This window comes from Rhagoletis zephyria, unplaced genomic scaffold, assembly GCF_001687245.7.
Source record: "Rhagoletis zephyria isolate East Lansing unplaced genomic scaffold, Rhagoletis_zephyria_1.1 Rzeph_scaffold_00643, whole genome shotgun sequence".
NCBI classification, from domain to species: Eukaryota; Metazoa; Arthropoda; class Insecta; order Diptera; family Tephritidae; genus Rhagoletis; species Rhagoletis zephyria.
Genome location: NW_016157727.1, coordinates 1,710 through 12,414, shown reverse-complemented (window position 1 = coordinate 12,414; position 10,705 = coordinate 1,710).

Genomic DNA, 10,705 nt, shown 5'->3' with positions numbered 1-10,705 from the left:
TTTTTTTTTTATCGTGTAAATCCAAGCTTCCAACTTTGTGCAATATTGTGAAAAATTCTAAAAAATCTACCATAATTCTTAGCCATTTGAAATTCGTACTTTATTCTACTACAATTCAATGGGCTACAATACTGCAGAGTCTTTCTAGGAAATCTTATTAAAAAGGCTCTAAATTTTTACGAAAGTTCGTTGAATTTTTTTTTTTTTTAATAACTATTGCACCCATTTTAAGGCAGTGTCACACGATTGGTACATTTGTGCATTCGTCCTGAAATATACTAGCCATGAATGTGATTGCTTTATAAAAAATAGAACCATTTTGAAATAAGAGAGTTTTTACCGTCTGGAAAATAATTTATGCAACCTCACATACGCGGTTTTGTACTTTAAGCGACGATATGCATGCACATACCTAGATGACAACAATACGGAAAAAGCCCAGATCTGATACGGTGGATAAATTATTATCCACATCCGGCTAATATTTTGTCAAAGAAGCATTACTAACCTTGAAGCCTGAAGTCATTTAAAAAATCTAAAATTCTGCTGATCGTGAGAGAACCGCACTTTTGTTGACCTAATCACTAAATTTCTGTCCCTAAACGATTGCCTAAACAGAATTTGTATAAAAAACTCGAATCAGCTTTCGGTCGGGTAAGACACATGTGGCTCAATCAATGCAGCCCCTTGAATAGCGATCTCGTGGAGCTCAGCCTAACGAACCTGCTAAGTTTCACAGAAGAGCTTCAAACACCCTGGTTGGCTGCAGTGCTTGGTAGTACTACTACGATACAATTAGCGCGTTTTGTGCCATTTTGATGCATTTTCGTGGGAATGCTAAATACCTATTAATATCGAGATCTTGGTCAAACCATATTGATTCTCTTAAGAATATTCCGATGTATGTATCTGCTAGTTTTGTTTTTTGTGTCTTCCTAGTGCTTTACTTTCTTCGCTACCTTCTAGTTGGCACCTGCGGCAAGCTTTATTATATAGGGGTCCCATTCTCTTTGCGTGTTTGTCTATATGCTAGTGGCTTGGAATGGTTGCTACAATTCTAAACATTTCTACCTTTGACCTATTAAGCAGTTCTAGTGTCTTCGTTGTTATAGTCAGTATTTTGCAAGTCTGTATGCCCGACCACTTCCTCCCTCCCAACCCAAGAAAATGCAAACCAATTTTTCTTTGAACGGCTCGGAGGGAGCATCCCAGTGCAATAGCCTCGTATTCTTCCAAATAGACTCCTGCCTTCGCCAATTTATCGGCCTTTTCATTGCCTTCAATGTTCCTGTGGCCGGGAACCTAGACAAGAGAGACGCAGACTTTGAGCATATTTCCGTTTTACAATTCTGGAACAGCTGAGATTTGATGACCGGTGATACCAGTGCTAACAAAGCCGCTGGGCTACCGATGCCTTCCCCTATAGCTTTACAAGTGTCAAGGATGCCTAAGACTTCCGCTTGTAATATGCTTGCCTCATTCCCTAGCCAGAGAGAGAGAGAGAGAGAGAGAGACAACGAGACGCCGCGTTCCACGGAGTAAACAACTACCAACTTCAGTTTTAGTCCCGAATTTCTGCTGAAGATTCTCTTGCGTGTATACTATTCTGTGTAGGCCTTCTGTCTGCTATTCTGTCTGCTACTCGGTGTAGACTTTCCACTTCAGTTTGGTGTCCAGCACGGTTCCCAAATAAATACTTTGCGCTAGAAGATAAATTTAGCAGCTTTGAGCTGGGGTGTTTTCTTCCTATCTGTGAATGGCATAAGTTCGATATTGTCTGGTTTTACATTTATCTCACTTTGCGTGGCTCAAACATGTAACTTTCCCAGTGCTGATGCGAGTGTTTCGCTTACAGTTGAGAGCAAAGGGCCCATAACTGCTAGTACTACAACTTTGACGCCCCTTTCTTCAGGTTTTTCAGTGCCATGCATCGCTATTACCCGTAGCAAGAAACTGGTGCTTTACGTAGAGTGTTTGCTCAGTGATGATGATTTCCGGGCTAATCTGGACTACGTGCTTGTCAAGGGGAAGATACTTTTGCGAGGTACAACGAACAGGCGACTAAATGCTTACGGCAATAAGTCGCTCCCAACCCCTGAATGCAAAGATTGTACAGCCCTTTTAATTTCACTTCAATGCTTTTCTCTCAATGCACATGTGCATATGAATTTGGTATATAAAAAAAGAACGAAACAATGTCCTTTTGGTATCATCAATCCTATTTATTTAAATTTAAAATTTTAAATATCAGGAAATTCAGAGCTAAACTAAAAGACCGCGACAGTCGGGTCTACCGTTCCCACGACAGTCGGGTCTACGTAACCGGAACGACCCAGATTTATATCTGGCCAAGGACTGTCACTCCAGCAACACTCCCTAAAAAGTCTTTGGGGAATTTGTATGCTGCTACAACAACAACAACAACCGATCAGAATCACGTAACTCAGCTTACCCCAGTTAAGTTTTCCTTCCAAATTGCATACTTGAGAAGGAAAAATGACTCGAATTTTATCACACTGTTATTAATAATTTTGCTACTAGTATTTACCTTTCTTCCCTCTACCATTCGTTGAGCTGTGCTATGGGAGAAAAATTAGAAGTCTATGGCATCTTTAACTTGAATTTAATTTTTGATCTCGAGAATGTCAGTTTTTCATGGTATTTGTTCAAAGTTATTCCAACACTAATAAACGGTCAAATAAAAAGTCAGTGCTAAGTATGAAACTTAATCTCAGCCACATCTTTTTTTAAGGGATCTACACTGAAACTTTTTCATAAATTCTAACAACTGCTGTGCAGGAATTACTGAAACGCGTACCGATTTCGAGAAAACCAAAACAAATAAATGTTCATAAATATAACGAAATGAAGGGATATTAACCGAATATCCGGATAAAAAAATTAACCAATATTACCCTGGTAATAGTAATATTCGGATTTTATCCGTATACACCTATTTAAATACGTGAAGCCAAAGCAGGCCACAGTGATGTTGCCGTGAGCCAACTGAGTTACTGAGTGCGCACCCCTGGTATAAACTGAATATTGAATATGACAGCCATTAATTAAGTATTTGCTACAAATGCAAATTCTGTTTGTCAACGCGGACGGCAATGAATCCAACAACAGAATCCGCGACGTTGAAGGCAATATGTGGTACTATTATTACTGTGCAGCGGCGATAAAGCGCATCGAATAGGTCAAATCTTTGTCGGTTGGCATCAGGGTTGCCACTTTGGTAAATTGTTACCAAAATTGGTAGAAAAAAATTGGGTTGGTAAAAAGGTAAATTTTTTCTCATTTTGGTAGATTTTTGATGAACTTTCCGTTCCCGATTTATTTTTCGTAGTTATCTTTAAATATATTAAAAATTTCTTTGCATACATTTTATATAATTACATACGTATAAATGTATATCGACATAAGGCGAACATATCTCGCTCCATTCAAACTAATTTTACTGGAATCCCGAGGAGCTTTTGATTGCCAAAATATTTTAAATGATTATTTAAATATAAAAAAAAATTGATAGGTATGTAATTACGCACTATGATTTTTCGCAAAAAAATTAAATCAACACCATTTTTTATCAATAGAAAAAAAAAAAATCAACGGGAAGCAGCACATTGTTATATATATACTCAAATAGTATTTGCTTTAAAACTCCATACCTTAAATTGTTCTAAAAATTCAGAGTAAAAAATTCGAAATTTAGAAGAAAATTTTTGGAATTTTTCTATATGTTGTATATAGTTTGAATCCTCGATTTTTATGGATTTAGTTAAAGCAATAAAAAATTTTTACTCGAAAAATATTGCGAATATTAAAAAAAATCACTTTTTTGAGTCACGGTATTTGTCTATAATAACTCAAGTTGAAGTTTTTCAAATAATGAAGTTTTTTTGTTGCCTATAGTTTCATCACTTCACTCTTTTGGTTGAAGGAAACTGAGAATATGCCAATAATATGACTCAAATACCGTATAACTAGTTAAATAAAAAGTTCTTAAAAACAATTTTAATTCTTATTGAAATAACTAAAAAAAATAAAGAAAAGTATAGTTTTAATTAAAATAAATAAAAAAATAACAAAACTATAGTTTTGATTAAAATAATTATAAAAAGTTATTGGTAGATATTTCCCAGATTTGGTAGATTTTTTTCAAGTGGATGGTAAATTTTTTTTTTCGTCAGTGGCAACCCTGGTTGGCATATATGTACATTAGATTCCACCACTCGCCATACAAAAAAAAAGGTACTGTTTTTTCCATTGGAATTATAAAATATATTAAATTTTAAGAACTGCGCCAAAATTTTTCAGAAAAATATTATAATTTACGTGAGCTGGCAAAAAACCGCCAAAAATAAAGTTTTTTTTATGAATAAAAAACGTAAAGTAATTAAAAAAAATCACCTCAGATGGCAAAACAGTTCAAGCTTAAAAAACCTGCATAGCAATATTAAAAAAAGATTGGTTTAAGAAAAACTTGAATAACTCAGACAAACTTGTACCAATTTAAACACGTGAGGTATTTGCTCACCCCTTTTATCTCTGTGCAAATTAACTCTCTCAAAGTATGAAAGAGAAAGGTAAGATGAGCGAGCGCCATTCCAAGTTGATTTAATTTGTGCTGGTATTTGAAAAAGAAAAAATTGGGACGTGAATGAGTCTTTTTTGCAAAGATATAAGAAGGGTGAGAAAATACCTCTTTCCTCTGGTATCTCATAAGTCGAAATTGGTGTAGTTTTGGCCCAGTTATTCAGTTTTTTTTATAAACCAGTCTTTGCAAAAAAATATAAAATATAGGATCAAAAATCTCATTATTATGATTTCGTTGTAATTTTGTTAATACATGATTCTAAGCAGATTTTTAAGCTTAAACTGTTTTGTCATCTGAGGTGATTTTATTCAAAAGTACTATAAAACCCTATTATTATTTATAAAAAAACCAAATTTTTGGAGGTATTTTCAAATCGGTCCAGCTCACCTAAATCTCAACATTTTTGGCTGGGGTCTTCCAATGTAATAAATTTAGCAATCCCCGCGAAATACCGCGAACTTTTTTTGATGATGCACTCTAATGTACATATGTGGGCATGTAAACAACTGCACGCATACGCGCAGACACAAGCGTACATACCTGAGTATTCATACAAATATTTTAATGCATTTATGCAATATTTGTAATTTTGTGACTGAAAAATTATGCACTAAATGGTAGCGTTAAGAGGTGAGAGAGCGGCAATGTTTTAATTGCTCACTGGTATCTCTTTTTGCTGCAAGTTTAAAAAAATCCTTTCATTTTTTTTACTAAAATGTACATATAAAGAATTCACGCGAAAATAAATTCCATGCAATGCTTTAAAAAATTTGTGGCGCAAAAAATTAATGCTCGGAAAAAATTTCACCGGCAAAGGGGCTGCGACAAATTCTATCATCAAATAGATAGTCAAAGCGCACTCTGGCTACTCGGAATTTATTTTATTTACTTATACAGTTACATTGGTTTTTTGACCATGCAATAAAAAGGCTTACATTCGAATATTGTATGTGCATGTATGGGCGTGTAAAAGGTTAAAATGGCACACAGATAACGCGGTGACCGCCAATCAGGCGCTTGTGATGCAAACGGATATTCAACGCAGACTATAACTGTAATAATAATAATAAAAAAAATATAGCATTTATAGTAGCAGAAATGAACGCTAAAGGCAAAAACAAAAAACATGCTAAAAAATCCAGCAATCAACTACGTAAATACTTAAAATGTCACATACGCATATGAATGCATATCCTACGCGTCTTTCGAAAGTATATTTAGTCAAAATTTGTATATTTTGTACAAAAGCTGCTCGGAATTCATATCTACATACATACATACACTTTACGTATGTATTTTTTGTAGTTTTCTTCACAATATGGTCTCTATTCTTCAAACGAATACAAAGGTTTTCAGTGAGGGAGATGGCAAGACCTAAAATACACATACTTATAAAGGGTGGTCCATATACCCGCACTCGAGGGAACTCAAACCGCATGCACACCGCCGCATATGGTTTAGCTGAAAAAACTACTTTTTTCACATTTTGTTTAATTAGCTAATTGCTTTGGGGCTCTGAAGACCTGGATCCGTAGAAATTGTTATATTGTTAGTAATGTATATTTTTGAATAATTTTAATGAATGTTGGATTTACGTGTTCCTACACTGTGTAAATAATTTTGAAAATGTTTTGGGTTTTTTAGGTTACATATATGTAGATATGGTATTACACAAAATATGAAAGATAGTACCTCCGGTTAAAATGTTCTCAATGACACACAAAAAAGTTAAAAAAAAAAATTTAATTTAGGGGACAGCAAAGAATTAAGAGGCCTAGAAAAAAAGCTCAATTCTTCTCGAACCAGATCACTATATTTAAACGTTTGCTGTGGTCGTCATCATAAGGGGGCCTCTCATCCGAGGCTTTGTTTTTGTTCTTCACTGAAAGTGGTTTTTACGTGGCGGGTTCCAAACCCAATGCACCACCCATTGCTGGGGCAGGGATGGTTTCGCAACCAAATACAAGTTTATATATCGAGCCGCTTGCTCCAAGACAGACACCGACTTGCAGCCGTACCTACTGGTGAACAGACGCTGCAGACTTCAGTGGGTCCTTAAACTGAATAAATCGGAGTGGGCTCACTGAAGCTTCCGGCTACCTCAGAACTTTAAATGTCCTTATCCCGCCAAAAACTTTATGTAACCCATATAAAGTATAGCAAGCACAATTTCCAAATTAATTATTTGACAGCAATCGACTTTCAAGTGTTTTCGAGGACGCTTTTTACAAATGAATAGTCAGATTAGATAAATCCAAGATGGTGAATACCAAATGATGAACAAAAGCGCATATAGTCTTTTTAGTTTGTTAACTTTGGCAGCCATTTTTAGAGTAGTTTCATTATACCAATTTTCAGCTTAATTGGGCCAACGGTTTATTGAATTTTTGGTGCGCCGTGCTTCACGCCCAATTTTGGGTAGCGAATCAGCCCTAATTTATTTACACTTATGAATCTGTTGAATAATTCACCAGCTTAGTAAGTTAATCTTTTCACGGAACCCTTGTAACTTTCTTACGGAACCCAAGGGTACCGCGGAAGCCCTGTTATAGTGGATGAGCTTGGGCCTATAAATATTCGAATTAGAATCCCGCTTTTCTATGCTTAAAGCGCCTGCGATCTACTTGAACAAAAAAAAAAACATTTTTTATTTATTAATTGAATATAGTTCTACTCGCTGCTATTATTTTGATCGTAGTTGCATGTACGTACATTGCAATTAAATACATACAAGATCGTAAACATGTAGATATACATAAATGAAAAACAATTTTAATACGCACTGGATATTTCTAAAAGAGAGAGAAATTGATGTCAAATAAAATCAAGCGTTAGCTTGTAAATAAAAATATTTAAAGCATAACGAAGGAATGAAACTACATACAANGTACGTACATTGCAATTAAATACATACAAGATCGTAAACATGTAGATATAAATGAAAAACAATTTTAATACGCACTGGATATTTCTAAAAGAGTGAGAAATTGATGTCAAATAAAATCAAGCGTTAGCTTGTAAATAAAAATATTTAAAGCATAACGAAGGAATGAAACTACATACATACATAAATGCAATTGGACGCGAGAAAAATGAATGAAATAAGGCCGACAGTGCCAGCACCAACAGCAACGCCAACGCCAACGCCAACACAAACACCAGCGAGCGCCAATGGTGCCAACTGGCGTGCTATATTTAATACTTGTCACTTTTATTTACAGATTTTTATTTATTTANCAACGCCAACGCCAACGCCAACACAAACACCAGCGAGCGCCAATGGTGCCAACTGGCGTGCTATTTTTAATACTTGTCACTTTTATTTACAGATTTTTATTTATGTTTTATTTACATTTTGTATTTTATTGCGCTGACTCGCGCACACACCCATACATTTGTATATATTACATACATGTCAACGTCGAACTTAAATATTTACTTTTTACTACAATTGTGTTGCTATATTTTATCCAGCCCTTGCACGCGTACTACATCCTAGTATTTATTTATTGCATGCGTGGATTTGTAATTTTCGCGCGCCTGTATGTGAGTGTATGTGTACATGTGCGTATGCTGTTACGCACTTCTCTGCTGCCTCTATACCCTGCTCTACCTTCTCCTTGCGTTGGGGTTACATAAATCGGCCATGCACAGCTTCAGTGAAATGTTGTAGAAAACTTAAGCCACAAAGTGTTGCATAGTGTTGGGCGCAGTCGCTTAAATTGTCATGCCAAATCGCCTTTTTATATGTGGCATGACGACGCACGGCCGGCAATGCAGCGCTATGGAAATACACACACAGAGAAACACATATGTATGTATATGTGCAGTAAGTCCCGCGAAACAGCCAACAGCGGTAAAACAGCAGCAGCCAGCAAAACCCAACATAAAAAAAAATAAGAAACTCGCTTGAAAAAAATATGCAATCAAAGAGAGGACATAACAAATGATATTAAAAGCAATGAAAAATTGCAATGAGTCGCGTTAACCAAGTAATACAGTATATAAAATGTAATTTAATTCCAACAGCCAGCTAACTAATCCGACTGGAGAGCAGCCGTTTTCCTTAGTCCACACTATCGCCCTTTTCTATATACATACGTATAACTACTAACATTTATGNACATAGCCCCCATACCTTAAGGTAAGACGTATTCTACGTCAAAAAGAGGAGTAGAAGGGAATAACTTAAGATGCTGACAGACAGATGAAGCTGAAAAATGTTCTCACGAATAGGCCAGAAAAGAAATGATTTCATTAACGGCGATTGCTCCTGCAGAAGCGGTGGTGATTACCTGTCAAAAGACCAGATCTTTGAGAGCAATTAGTTGTGATATGTTAATATTTTTATTTATGTTTGAAGTTGCGTTCGGAAAAAAAGAAATTTCTGCAAAATTACGCCANAAAGAAGCATACGGCTTTAAAAACAAGAGTCCTTATTATTTTAGAGAACCGTATTTTTGTTGATTGGGCTGAGACCTTAATCTCAGAAACCGACGAAGGCTTCTCAAAAGCAAAAAAAAAAAAGAGGAGTAGAAGGGAATAACTTGAGATGCTGACAGACAGGAATGAAGCTGAAAAATTTTCTCACGAATAGGCCAGAAAAGAAAACATTTCATTAACGGCGATTGCTCCTGCAGAAGCGGTGGTGATTGCCTGTCAAAAGACCAGATCTTTGAGAGCAATTAATTGTGATATGTTAATATTTTTATTTATGTTTGAAGTTGCGTTCGGAAAAAAAGAAATTTCTGCAAAATTACGCCAAAAAAACTGTGCTCGGTAGCTTTTCAATAGTTCCGGTAGGAAAAATAAAGTTTTTTTTTATTTTAATTTTTTTGCAGAAATTTCATTTTCCTTCTCGGGAACTCTAGAATTATTAGAAACCCACTGAGAAAAGGTTAAATTTTTTTCAAAAATTTCACTTATTCGACTTTTTGAAAGAAACGTCTTTTGGAATAATTTTGCAGAACTTTATCAGACATTCTAGAAATATTGAAAAGCTACTCAGAACAGGTTTAGTTTTTATTTTTAGCAAACATTCAACTTTTTTGAAAAATTATTTTTTTTTCGGAATAATTTTGCAGAACTTTTTTTCCATCTCAGGAACTCTAGAACTATTGAAAAGATACTCAGAATAGTTTTTTTATTTGCCTCTTTGCCACATGTCGTATGCTGCGTGAATCTGGCATATACAGTTTTTGTATTTTTTTGTCAAAATATCCAGAACTTTTTTTTCCTTTTCAAGAACACTGGCACTATTGAGAAGCTACTCAGAACAGCACANAAGGTTAAATTTTTTTCAAAAATTTCACTTATTCGACTTTTTGAAAGAAATGTTTTTTGGCATAATTTTGCAGAACTTTATCAGGCATTCTAGAAATATTGAAAAGCTACTCAGAACAGGTTTAGTTTTTATTTTTAGCAAACATTCAACTTTTTTGAAAATTATTTTTTTTCGGAATAATTTTGCAGAACTTTTTTTCCATCTCAGGAACTCTAGAACTATTGAAAAGATACTCAGAATAGTTTTTTATTTGCCTCTTTGCCACATGTCGTATGCTGCGTGAATCTGTCATATACAGTTTTTGTATTTTTTTGTCAAAATATCCAGAACTTTTTTTTCCTTTTCAAGAACACTGGAACTATTGAGAAGCTACTCAGAACAGCACCTTTTTTGTGTCGTTTTGCGTCATATTGCATGCCAATTCTGACATTTTGAAAAGGCTTATTTATTAATTACAGTAGGTCGCTCCCTGCTTAAAAAATTTAAACTAATTTCGGCAATTAAAATATGTATCAATATTTGGTTGTCTGACGAAAGAAATTTAAAAAGGTTTCAGTTTGAAGAAGAGGGTTTTAAAGTCGAATTTTGATTAAATTCTACACAAGTTATATGAACCATTAGAAAATGGGTGACATTAAAAAATGTGGGTTGATCGTGAAGAAACATTTATTTAGGATTTTTTAAGAATATTTTTTGGTTTTAAAAGAGGGTTGACACTCGTTAAAATTTTGACCTCAATTTAGGCGTTCAACCGAGCCCAAAGTAGTACCTTTTGGCAAGAGTTATGCTTTGCTTGATCTCCAGCCTGACGTTGTTGGATC